We start from the raw sequence: 14,161 nt of genomic DNA, 5'->3' as shown, positions 1-14,161 counted from the left end.
CCGTGGTGATTGTTGTGCTGCATTGAAAATATTCTTGCATATGTAAATACATACAAAATTAATTTTAAAAACTTCTCATAAATAAATATTACCTGTAGTGCATTCAGACATTTCACCGCTTCACAAATCAGCATTTGACAATCTTCAAAAATAATCTTATTCGAACCAACTTCGAACACATTAACTATAATTTCGTTTTGACGAATGGCGGGAAAGTTTTTCGAGCAAACAGTGGAACCATGTTTCTAAAGATTCAATGGCTATGCTGTGAATTTATCGTTGTCTAAGTTATTTTAAAAAACTTCGAACAAGTGAGTTTTAATCATTTACACTCCTCTTCAATCATGTACAATTATGAACCAGTTTCATGATGACATACGACTATATATATAAACATTTGTAGTGGTATGTCCGGTCAGTGATTAACCAGTGGGTAGCTGATAAATAATTCGTAGTTTACCCTATATTTTTTTTTTATTTTGTATTTATACATGTACATATAGCAGTTTTTTATTTGAAAAACGGATAACTGCATGATAAACTCGACAGGCCTGCAGTCGTTGGTTACAGATTTGGCGGTGCTGTAAATGTTCCCTGGTGTTATTTTGATGTCCAATTTTTTGCCGATGTACACTATATCAGGGCTCAAGGTAGACTTTTGGACAAAATCGCCAAATGGCAACCAACTTTGAATTTTACTCGCCATTTTCAAATTCAGGTCGCCAGTAGTAAAACTTTATGTAGCATTAAGATATCTGCATACTTTCTCTCATTAAATATATTTTAGAAAATAATAAAAGAAGTGTATTTTTGAAAAGGTTTTTATTTATTGTTTCACGTCTGGCCAAAAAAAAATAAAATAATAATTTCCCATCCATCCAATGAAAAATGAAACATATCATACTCATTATTACATGTATAATATTTTCTGGCACTAAAAGTTTTCTTTTACATTGATTCTTGGGAGACAAGTCTACTAAATCTCAAAAATTGTACATGGTTTTGAATGGATATGTAGATCTACATGTAAAATGTATAATCCCGCAGTACATTTCATCCCAAAACGGGTATCTCAATTTTTATCGCATTCGCTTCAGCAACTACTTACCGCATTCCATTTCTGATATGCAGATGAACGTTCCTTGAGGTGCATGCATGAGGGTCTTCCAAAATTGTTGCCTTAATTTTGAAGAAACAACTCACAATACAATAAATAACAAAAGGCAAGTGTGCGAACTGTCCAAGTAAATTGTTTTTACTGACCATTAATGTATCAGTTTTATGCTTTTATTTTCATGAAAACATTACGTCACGTTCCTGCCTGAGTGTTCCACATGTTTTCTTCCTGCGACTTTGTTTATTATTATTGAGGTTTAATACCTAAGTAGGTAATTTTAGCTACGTAGCTAAATATAGTGATTGTACTGGACTTGTTTAATGAGTAGTCACATATACATCACAAATTCAACTGTGTCATTATAAACATGAAATTTATTGCTTACAAACTCAGTACAAATTGTCCTTGTTAATGAAATATACTTTGAGATAATATTTAATTGAAAAAGAATTTTATCTTTTTAAGATATATATTTTGGTCTTTATAACTGCTGTTTACTTTCATGTAACTCATTTTAATCTCTACACTTTCTGACCAAAGTAGCTTTTTGCCTCATTTAAAATAACTATTACTTCATCTAGGTGAATCAAATATGCTTTCAGAGTAAACTTGTTTGTCATTCTTATTCCCTTAAAAAATGTACATTAACAAAAATTAAGAGCCTGGCTTTCAGTGGTTTCAATTCTTTGATTAATATTATGGAACTAAAACAGTGTAAAAAGAAAAAAAAGATCTTCCATTTTTAGCCTCAAGTGGAGCAAGGAACGCTTTTTGATGGACTGCAGTCATGAAGGGGTTTGTACCAAGGGCCACCAAATTGCTGCCCAATTGCTATATGTTATCTCAAGAACAATTGAATGAAGGAGGATCGAGGGAATTTCTGCTGCAGAAGGTAACTTTACATTGTATAATTAATAAGACTGCAAACATTTTCATAACTTTATATAGAGATTGGTCAGATAATATGCCCTGCAGTGAATGACTGAAGTAATAAGTAGGACAGTGATTGGTGGTGACATGAGGTCATTGGTTCAATAAACTTGTTTATATCTACAAACCAATAGATATTGAAAGCAGTAAAAGCTGCCATACTGAGGCATCTCATGCAGCACCACCAGCCTAGCTGTCAGGGACAGGGAATGGTATAAGCGTAGTCTGATGATGTGTGGTGTATTTTAAGCCCTCAACCTTGTCAACTGTGCATGGTCCATCATTACCTGAATCCCCATATGTATTTGTACTGGACAGATGAAAGTGATTCTTGTGCTTTCATTACTTACCACATTTCAGTAATTTAGTGCAGTTGTTTTATTCAAGAAAGGATTCTTATACATAAGTAAAATAGCTTACTTTGCACTACTGATGCATGTTTTTAGTGAATTTAGAAAATTACGGCTGCAGTGATAGAGAAAACTAGAAATTCCAAGATTATCCATCCATCCATCATGAAGTCATGTTAATATTTACTTTTCATTGAATGTGGAAATGCCCTCCTCCCCCCCAAACTATACAAAAGCTATCCCAAACCTGGCTCCACTTCATAAGTACATTACTTCTCCTGCAATTACTGCAGAACACGTCATCTTTCTAGCTCTTGGTTATCATTGTATAGTTATAAGATGCTGGGTAAACTGGATCCACCTCGTGTTCCTGTCCACTCAGATAATCCCCACAACCAAGACTAAAAAAATGGACAATATCATTGTAAACTAATGGAATGCTGGGTAAACTCTGTGTTCATTACAGGCCAAAGCAGTGTTGGCCCCCAGCCAACATGACTACAGCATCAGTCGACTGAAGACCTGCTGGGACTCCCTACAGACAGACAGATCCACAGGGAGCTTCCTCATCCTGATGCCTTCTCCTTCCTTTTAGCAAAAGTAGGTCATATGTCAAAGTTCATGGTATGTTAAAGGGTACCTGCAGTGCCGGTCAATTTTTGATATAATGGAGATCAATGTGTAAAAACATCATCCTGAAAATTTTACATCGATCGCATAAGTAGTTTTCGAGATATTTGGGGAAAACCCGATTTCACACCTGAACGAGTTTTGAATCAAGCCGATTTGGCGCGAGATGAACTGTGACGTCACGGGGTCAACGCCGCTGTATGAGAAACAGGAATATCGTATGAAAACTGTTCGTTTTCTTGCATTGTTTTATTGATATATGAACATTTTTTTCTGTTGTTTTATTTCCTTATCAACCCTGGAAGACTAATTATACTGTTGTTTGAGCTTAACCCGTATTTTATCGAACAAAAATGCCGAATTCGGACAATTGTTTGCTTCATGAATTTCGTCAAATGTGTAACACATTTTACATATAAAATCACACCATATGTAGCAAAATGACAATTAATCAAAGCATTATTGTTATAAGAAACATATTTTGTTAATATTGTCATTCTTTCGAATGATTTCTCAGTGACATTATTAACTGATTAATAATATTGATAATACATAATGATATTTCGTAAAAGGTAACTCGGGGTCTATTCCTCGTATAAGGCATAAAATTACAAATGATGTCGCCCGATTATTCAATGATATTGATATCGGACCAATAACAATCAAAACAGTATGCATTCTTTAACAAACAAACACGGGATTATAAACGGATCAAGGCGAAAGTCCAAGATGGCTGCATGATTAAGTCTGTCTCGTATTCTTTTAAAAATACGATAATGGAATTTAATTTTACATTTATTTACATCCTTTGTCAAACTGTTCCAGTTTATTCAGATTTCATAATGATTCGTTGTCAGTATTACAATTTAAGCTATACGGAGTTATAAAGCGTTTAATTGCTGACCATAGCGCTCGAAAGAACGTTGCACTTTATTAAATAAGAAATTATAAAGAACAACGTAATTACTTCCGAAATAATTACTTGATCACATAAAAAAGGTTTCAATTGCTGAATTATAAATTTAGTCATTATGAAGTGATTAGATAAGTAACAATAAAGGCATTTACTTCGAGCATTAGATTTACTATTTAATAGTATCATGCATGATTCTTTGATCACTGATTGACGGACTATACACATGTTTTAGCTGACGAATACTTGATTTTACACAGTCTAATTTATTTCTCTGTTTTATCTTTTAACAATTGAGTAGCTAATTATACACAAATCAATTTACCCGCCTAGAGGTGTGAAACCCTCTCTTCGTTCACCAGACTCGTGTAACTTGTGTATACATACCCCAGATACACGTGTGTCTGGAGCAGTGGCTTCGTTAGTTTACCTGTTTACCTGTGTCATTGTCTCGGATCACTCGTGTGTGAAAGGATATTATGTAATCAAAAAATGAATAAAGAACATGAATTTGCCTATGTAAGCGTTTTAAGATATCGTATTCATCGGTAAAAAGGCGACGAGAATAACACATTTTTAAATCCTTTTAAAAGAAATCCGATTGTAATAAAATAATAACGGATACAAATTTCTAGATCTACGATACTTAAAATAACAAGATAAGTCAAAACATCAGACCTATATCAATCATTTTGGCTGAAAAATCGAATTTAATTTGTATAGCTTTGAAAGGAAATTTCCCTCCTGTTGACCTCGTGACGTCACTTCCGCTGAAGCCTCGTTATCGCCTAATTCTGTTTTCTCTTGATTAGATTTCCCAAAGCAGGTAAAAATAGCCACTTTGAAGAGGCGTAACTCCGTTATTTTTGCACCGATTTCGATGCGGTTTTTTGCATTAGATTTTGGTAAATAAACTCTTTAACATATGTTTCACATCGGCTGGGCTGCAGGTACCCTTTAAAACCTACTGAACTTAATTAAGAAAAGCAGGAATAAAGACAACAGAGCACTGCTATTTCTGACCAAAATTTTTTCTATTGTCTGCCTTGCAGTCTTAAGTATATTTCACATAATTTTTAGCTCACAAAGACGAAGTCGGGGTAGCTTATGCTATACCCTCGGCATTGGCATTGGTATCTGGACCTATTGAAAGTTTTTGTTGCAGGTCCTGTATCTAAGTTATTACTTGTCAAATCTTCACCAAACTTCTGAATCATCTCAAAAATTTGAATTTATAAAAACAGAAAAATAAAATATGACCAAAATCGTGACCATGCCCCTTTAAAGACGACTGTAGCTTTTTAACACAATGCTCAACAGCATGCATGTATTCAACTAGATTTGAATTGTTCATTCAGTGTTTAGTTTGCATATGTATATTACAGGTAGCAATAATCATATTTTGATTTGCCAGGCTTTTTTAGCTGGCTTCCAGGTGAGTGATTGATGTTACCTTTTATATTTTGATGATCTTGTGCAACATAAGTGATAATCTAATTACATTTAAAAGTTTTAGTTGTCGATAGGTGTATTAATTTTTTTTGGAAATATGTGTATTGCTTATCAACATATCTGTTAGCCTTCCAGGATCTTGTAGTACTCTTCCAATAGATACAGAGCAAAGACGTCATTAGAATAGTTCGGAGATTTTTTAACAAAAGGTTGGATGGGCATGTTAAGGTTTTCTGATCCTCAGCTTCAAAGAATTTTTTTTATCATAATAATGTTATTTATCCTTTAAACTTTATAAATGGAATAAAATAAGAAGAATTTTGTTATGGTATCCATGCCTTTTACCAAGTTATTGCAATTTTGGCCACTATGGATATAATGGAAGAAATATATTAGTTGAGATCAAATTAGAAAAAAAACCGGTTGTACAAGTGCATTGTAGGCTTAAACTCCTTAACCTTTAGGTAGTAGGTATCCGTGGAGCCACTAAGAAAGGCAGTTCGTTGAATAGTCGTGTGTAATATTTACACTACAAGACAAATCAAATATATCTATATTAAAGGCATATTTATGGTACGAATCAAAATAATCTGGTTAATTTAGAGTTTTTGAGCATTGCTGGAGATAGTGAAGCCAACTGCTGTGGCCAATTGGACTCGAACAATGTTAAGGCAGATGTAAAGGACGGTCAATTGTTTTAAGGCTTTTTCTGTATTTAGTTGTTGGTTTTTCCTTTCACATCTTGGGCTCTGAAAGGAAGGCTTTAATCGGTCATGACGCAATGTCAAAGCAAGGTTTAATCATTTTAAGCTCACCTGAGCTGAAAGCTCAAGTGAGCTATTCTGATCATATTTTGTCTGTCGTCCATCTGTCGATCTGTCCGTCCGTCTGTGTAAACTTTTCACATTTTCAACATCTTCTCAAGAACTACTAGGCCAATTTCAACCAAACTTGGCACAAAGCATCCTTAGCCTAAGGGGATTCAAAGTTGTGAAAATTAAGGATCACACCCTTTTGCAAAGGGAGATAATTAGGAATTTATGAAAATATTCGAGAAATTTTCAAAAATCTTCTTCTTATGAACCATAAGACCAGGAAAGCTAAAACTTGTGTGAAAGCATCCTCAGGTAGTGTAGATAAAAAATTGTGAAAATCTTGACCCCCGGGGGTAGGGTGGGGCCACAATGGGGGGTCGAAGTTTAAGATATGAATATATAGAGTAAATCTTTAAAAATCTTCTTCTCAGAAACTAATCAGCCAGAAAAGCTGACACTTGTGTTGTAACATCCTCAGGTAGTGTAGATTCAAAGTTGTGAAAATCATGACCCCCATGGGTAGGGTGGGGCCACAATGGGGGGGTTGAAGTTTAACATATGAATATATAGAGTAAATCTTTTAAAATCTTCTTCTCAGAAACTTATCAGCCAGGAAAGCTGAAACTTGTGTGAAAGCATCATATGGTAGTGTAGATTCATAGTTGTGAAAATCATGACCCCCGGGGGTAGGGTGGGGCCACAATGGGGGATCGAAGTTTTACAAAGGAATATATAGAGTAAATCTTTAAAAATCTTCTTCTCAGTAACTAATCAGCCAGAAAAGCTGACACTTGTGTGGAAGAATCTTCAGGTAGTGTAGATTCAAAGTTGTGAAAATCATGCCACCGGGGGTAGGGTGGGGCCACAATGGGGTGTAGAAGTTTAACATAGGAATATATAGAGTAAATCTTTAAAAATCTTCTTCTCAGTAACTAATCAGCCAGGAAAGCTGACACTTGTGTGGAAGCATCCTCAGGTAGTGAAGATTTAAATTTGTGAAAATCATGACCCCTGGGTGTAAAGTGGGGCCACAATGGGGGGTCGAAGTTTAAGATATGAATATATAGAGTAAATCTTTTAAAATCTTCTTCTCAGAAACTTATCAGCCAGGAAAGCTGACACTTGTGTGGAAGCATCTTCAGGTAGTGTAGATACAAAATTGTGAAAATCATGACCCCCGGGGGTAGGGTGGGGCCACAATGGGGTGTCGAAGTTTAACAAAGGAATATATAGAGTAAATCATTAAAAATCTTCTTCTCAGAAACTAATATGCCAGGAAAGCTGAAACTTGTGTGGAAGCATCCTCAGGTAGTGTAGATACAAAAGTGTGAAAATCTTGACCCCCGGGGATAGGGTGGGGCCACAATGGGGGGTCGAAGTTTGAGATATGAATGTATAGAGTAAATCTTTAAAAATCTTCTTCTCAGAAACTAATCCGCCAGATGATTCTTTATAATTGTTAAGACTTTGGCCCCAGGACAATTCTTTGGCCTCACGAGAAGGTTCAGAGTTTGATGTACGTTTATATCCCATATATAAACTATTGTTAAGGATCTTTTTGAGAACTGCAATACTCAACATATGATATGACTATAAAATCATCCAGTTAGAAAAGGGACTAATGATTATAAACATAAGAATATCCAGGGGAAAAATGGATTTTATTATACAGGATCTACATGTATTATTTTGCATTGTCCAGAAAGTTTGTATTATGACTCCATTAAGCTGATTTTATCATACCTATTGTTCCTCAGGTGAGCGATGTGGCCCATGGGCCTCTTGTTAATTAAATCTGTATGTAAAGAGGACCAATAATTACAGTGATTTATTTCCTTTATGAATTTTTTGTCACCAATGAAATGTTTGTTTGGACAGGAAATTCAATGTTTTTGAACCACTATAGACATGAAAAGATTGATGCCTGGTAAGACCATTGCAGAAGGTGGAAACTGTCAAACTGTCTGAAGGATAATAAAAAGCTGATTAGTATGATCTGTTAGATGGATTAGCTATAATCTGTTCTGGCCAGTGAGTGATCATGATTTATAGCAACTAGAAAGTTTACTTACATTGTTATTTGATCTGATTCGTCCTTCACAAATTTGATTTTGATTATTTTATTAAATGATAATTCAAAATTTGCATGTTTTTGCAAGTGCACCTTGTAGTGAATTTTAAGTTATTTTCTTTACTAATGTATTAATCCTACTGTATTATTACCTGACTTAGTTCCCTTGCTTGTGACACCAATGTTTTAATCTGTCACTAATTAATGGTCGGAGAGTGCTCCATTGTTTAACCATAGACATTATGAATCAGGTACAATGGTCAGTGAGGGTGACCAGGTGTATTTACCTGTCAGTCGCCCGAGCTTGCAGTTGATGGTCGCGGTTTGGAGAAATTGTCCGTCTTTGTGGTGCCATTCCTGTTGGATGTACTTAATGACTCCATGGCCAGACATGCAGAATTCGTCCAGGTTACAAAGTTGAACTTGGTAGTAAATTCCAACTCGGACAAAATTATGCATGGTAATGTGTCCCCTAATTTGATTTTGTTGTTTTGGGGGCTGGTAATGTCAAGGAGGGCGTTAATGTGAGAGAGACATCTGTCCTGAAGGAACTCCGGGGAAGTTAGAATTGAGAGAGGTGCCACATTGGAAGTTATGATTGTCTGCTTCAATTCTTGTTTTCTGTGTATTTAAAAGGGATGGCAATCACTAACCAGTTAACCGATTAATCGGTCGAAACGATGGTAACCGGTTACAAATTTTGTAATCAGTTAATTGGAATAAAAAAAAAAAATGGACACAATTTTATTTAAATTCAACATCAAGAATTATGAACAATCATAATTTAACATTTTCAAACATCGCTAAGAGCTTTAATTTGGGGGTAATCTGTTTCCTCCTAGCTTAATTAAGGGAATGTGTACCGGAGTTAAAGGTGCTAATTACTGTTTAAACACATGCAATTGTCATTATTGTCCACCGGTTTTTTTATTCATGCGTGAATGATTATGAAATTGCTATTTGTTACTATACATATTCTTTCTGTCGCCGTTTTGGTGGTAAAGTCATGGCTTTTGTACATGATAATGCTAGAATTGTGGATGCTTTATTCTCGAAAATCTCAAAATCATACAAGTCTTCATTGTATAGACCTCACAATACAACTGTGAAAGGAGCATTAGATTTATACTGAGTTTCAAAATTACACTCCCGTTTCTTCTGGATGATTTAACATTGATTAAACACGCGTGACTCGAGACCATCAGCGAAGAAAAAACTTCCGTCCTCCCTTAAAAAAAAGAAGAATATAAAGCCATATAAATAGATTGTTAGATTTTCTAACAACGTTTCAAGACAAGCTGAATGAATCAGAAAGTGAAGTGTCGAAATATTTGAATAAAAAAAATACAAAACATTGATCTTCTCAAATAGTTGTCTTAAAATTAAGTAATGTTTCCAAATTTTGCAAAGAAGATATTTATCAATACCAGATACATCAATGCCCTCTGAAAGGATATTTTCTATGACAGGCATCATTGTTTACAAACTTCGAAGCCTATTAACATCTGTCATTAGAGATCAAATTAGTATTTTTTTAACAAAACCTAAAACAGAAGGACTGATTAATATGATGATAATGACAATGCAGAATAACTATAAAAAAAAATATTTGTCAATGCATGTAATGCATGCTCATTCATTACATGTGTACACAGTGTATTACTATTTTTAAATTTTTTGAAAATGAAATGTTCTCATTAAACATGACCATTCCTACAAATTAATGTTCTTTGAGTCTTCTTGCACATAAAAAATGTTGATACAAGAATAAAATAAAAAAAGATATGTTTCCAGAAAGTAATTTCTTATACAATTAACCGGTTTATTTGTCAGAACGTCATGCGAATAACCGATTAGCAATTTTGCCATAGGTTTTGGATGCTGGAGGAGGTTAAGGTCTTTGAAGCTGGTTAAAGTTTTTTTTAAGCAGGTGTCTTCTGATAGTTATTATTGGTCCTTACTTCAACAAACTTGCATACATGGTGCATCTTATGAAACTTAATATGCACTTGACAGGCTTGAATATCATATAATACAATATCATGATTTATAATATGATATCATATATATCATATGTTACAAAATTGTAATGTATCATGTGATATGAAATTGATTATCTGATTCTATATTGTATCATATAATATGTTATGATATTATTACTTATTAGGTTAGTTACTGACTCAGTACGGAAATATATTGAGTTGATCAATCTCATAGATGGCAAGGCGAAGCCGAGCCGTCTATGAGATTATAAACCCAAAATGTTTCCGTACTGAGTCAGTAACTAACCTAATAAGTGTTTTGTTTTTCCGAGGACTATCAAGCGACATATTTATTCACAAATAGCGATGATCAACGGAAAGCCATGTACAAGATGCCTAACATCTCGTTCAATTTAACTCATTTAAACTTTTCAAAATTTTCAATCTCACCTTTCAAATACTCTTTAAAAATCTTTGCTTCACCCATGTATACTTACAATGTTTTGTTGCTATTCAATTTTAAATGTTTTCTCCCTTTCCTCTGCAGAGATTTGAGCAAATTTCGACGCTGCCAATTTGTTCTGCACCAGACAAAACAATGTGACGTCAATATTCTAAGGGCAACTACTCTAATTTTAAAGAATTTCAAAGGGCAATTACTCCAAATACTTTAAGAACTTACAGCATGCGGTTTATGTATTAAATACTATGAAATGTCGAAATAAGTAAGCGAAGCTTCGGCCAATGACGGCCATATTGCCAAATATTATTTCTCACCGAACAAATATAGAGATATATGAGGCAATCACGTGCTATGTTTAAACCAATGAAAGTGCGACATTTTAGTCCAAGGGAAAACAATGTATTATGTGATATAACAGAATCATATACAATATTGTATGATATTATATGATATTACTTTAGAATGTCATATCTTGACACAACGACCTATCATATGATACCTTATATTTTATCTTGATTTATTACAGCATTATATTGCATCATATGATATATCATATCGCACAGTATTGTATAGTATCATAGGATTCAATATCATATTTTATAGTAGTGTATTGAAAATTGTATCATTCAATACCATTTGAAATTTACATATGATTATTATACAATTTTGTATAATATATATATAATATACATATTGTGTCAAACCACACTACAGTATCCATGAATATCCAAAATCATCAATTACAGTTTCCTTATATGATAAAGGTGGTCTCATAAAGGTGATTCCTCATAAAGGTGATGCCTTGTCTCAGTGAGATTTGTAATCTGTGATTACCTATGTTAAAGGCATATGGTTGATGAAAGGGGATTATAAATTGTTAAGATAAAGGGCACAGCCCTTTTCAAAAGGGAGATAATTGTGAAACAGTGAGTATAGGGTGCGTGTATTTAAAAATCTTCTTCTCAAGAACCACTGCACCAGAAATGCCAATTTTTACACAAAAGCTTGTATATATAGTGAAGATTTTAAATTGTAAAAATCGTGACCCCCGGACCAAAACTGGGGCCCCAGGCGGGGTTCAAAGTTTAACATAGAAATACATAGGAAAATGTTTAAAAAATCTTCTTCTCAAGAACCACTGCACCAGAAATGCCAATTTTTACACAAAAGCTTGTATATATAGTGAAGATTCTAAATTGTAAAAATCGTGACCCCCGGACCAAAACTGGGGCCCCAGGCGGGGTTCAAAGTTTAACATAGAAATACATAGGAAAATGTTTAAAAAATCTTCTTCTCAAGAACCACTGCACCAGAAATGCCAATTTTTACACAAAAGCTTGTATATATAGAGAAGATTCTAAATTGTAAAAATCGTGACCCCCGGACCAAAACTGGGGCCCCAGGCGGGGTTCAAAGTTTAACATAGAAAAACATAGGAAAATGTTTAAAAAATCTTCTTCTCAAGAAATACTGCAGCAGAAATGCCAATTTTTACACAAAAGCTTGTATATAAAGTGAAGATTCTAAATTGTAAAAATCGTGACCCCCGGACTGAAACTGGGGCCCCAGGCGGGGTTCAAAGTTTAACATAGAAATACATAGAAAAAAAGTTTACATGACTTTTGTTCCATTTATTCAACTGAATTGTGCACCAAAAAACCCAACTGTGTCTCCCTGATTATTGACAACTCATTGCATAAGTATATAAGGTTGTTTAATCAAGAAATGACGGATGAATACGATAAGGTGTAAAAATTCACTAAATATTATTATGTCTCCCCTTTCAAATTTCTCCAAGCCATAACTTAAATACCCTTTGACATTAAGACTTCAAACTTGGAACGTAGGTAGATGGTATTGAGATGAAGTGCACGCCATCAAAATTTTTGACCTTGACCTATTATCTTCTTCAAGGTCAAGCGTTTTATAAAAAATATAGTCCGGACCATAACCCAAGACTCCTTAATCATACAATCTTTTAACTTGTATCATACATAGATGGTATATAGTCCAGTTCAACCTTACCAAACTGTTTGACTTTGACCTTAACATTTTATTTCAAGGTCAAATTAGAAAAAACTTCAGTGTTCACCTCCTAAATATTCTTTGACAGAAGGACTTCAAACTTTACACAAAGAACAATTATAATACACTGAGGTGTACTATTGATTAATATTTGACCTTGACCTTGTTTTACTCAAGGTCAAATTAAGAAAAAATAATTTAATTTTGTCTGGGTGGTAACTTGGATACCTTTTGACATTAAGGCTTCAAACTTGGAACATAGGTAGATGGTATTGAGAAGGAGTGCACGCCTCCATAGTTTTTGACCTTGACCAATCTTGTGTCTCAAGTTAATTCATTTTCTAAACTGTATCATATATGGATGATATCTAACATATAGCTGACTTCATTCTTTTTCACTTATTAAATTTGCCCCATATTACAATCCTTGGGGAGAAGGGGAGACGTGTTTTTTTGTATAAAAAAACAATACCCACTAGTTAAAGTTCGCTTACATTTTATTTGGATAAAAATAAAAATAAATATGTAAATTTATTTGTTATCAGGCATGGTCTCCAAAATAACTGTAAGCGATAAATTTATCTTGGGATTTTGTTGCAATATTGCAGCTAGTTTGGTTGAGCATTATAGATACGGCAGATCAACGCACGTGGTGTGGATTTATTTATAAACAACCATACCATAGATAATCTTGTTTCACACGGGAATTAAATTTTTAAAAAAGTATGTTTTATTATAATTAGGGAAACACTGTTAATGTGTTTCCCTCGTATACAAACGATGAACCCGTAAAATTTGCTCAGAGTGTTTAAAGCAGAAAGAAGATAATTTATTTTTGAACTTTGAAATTTCTTCGATTTTTGTAACCATGATGAGTTATGATTCATTGTATTACAAATGCATCTCTATGTGTTTTATAAGGAAATATACTGAGTATACAATCACATGGTGATGTTAAAATTGCATATAAAAATATAGTTGCATATTTAGGTATTAATGGACTTATTGTACGTACGACCTATTAACTCGGACAGAGCGTGCACGAATCTCTATCTCGCGGGATCCTTGGTCGAGGACGGATGTGTCCCGGTGCATGGCGAGGGCTATTGTGAAATCTTGTTGATGAACCCATGTTTTATGTGTATTTGTATGTTGTCTGCTTGGCAATATATTCTATAATATGTACGAATTTAGTTACACAAAATATTTTTATTCTGATATTATTTGATAAACGACTATTAAGGTACAGAAATTTAAATTAATGATACCTATATTAAAGAAAATGTCACCTCGAGGCCTTTGTGGGCGTACCAGCCTTTGATATGTATAATGAAGATTCTAAATTGTAAAAATCGTGACCCTCGGACCAAAACTGCAGCCCCAGGCGGGTTTCGAAGTTTAACATAGAACTAC

At 34.1% G+C, this 14,161-nt stretch overlaps 1 protein-coding gene across 1 annotated transcript in view; it reads left to right on the top strand.

Moving 5' to 3' along the window:
• Positions 1-205: 205 nt before the first annotated feature.
• Positions 206-14,161, top strand: part of LOC128189753 (zinc finger transcription factor lin-29-like) — a 143,031-nt gene continuing 129,075 nt past the window's right edge. Inside the window, exons 1-3 of the mRNA XM_052861491.1 lie at positions 206-311; positions 1,864-2,009; positions 2,864-2,997. The gene's annotated coding sequence lies outside the window, so the exon portion shown is untranslated. The remainder of the gene's footprint in view (positions 312-1,863; positions 2,010-2,863; positions 2,998-14,161) is intronic.

This window comes from Crassostrea angulata, chromosome 6 (genome assembly GCF_025612915.1).
Source record: "Crassostrea angulata isolate pt1a10 chromosome 6, ASM2561291v2, whole genome shotgun sequence".
NCBI lineage: Eukaryota > Metazoa > Mollusca > Bivalvia > Ostreida > Ostreidae > Magallana > Magallana angulata.
This window is presented reverse-complemented; position numbering and strand designations above follow the sequence as displayed.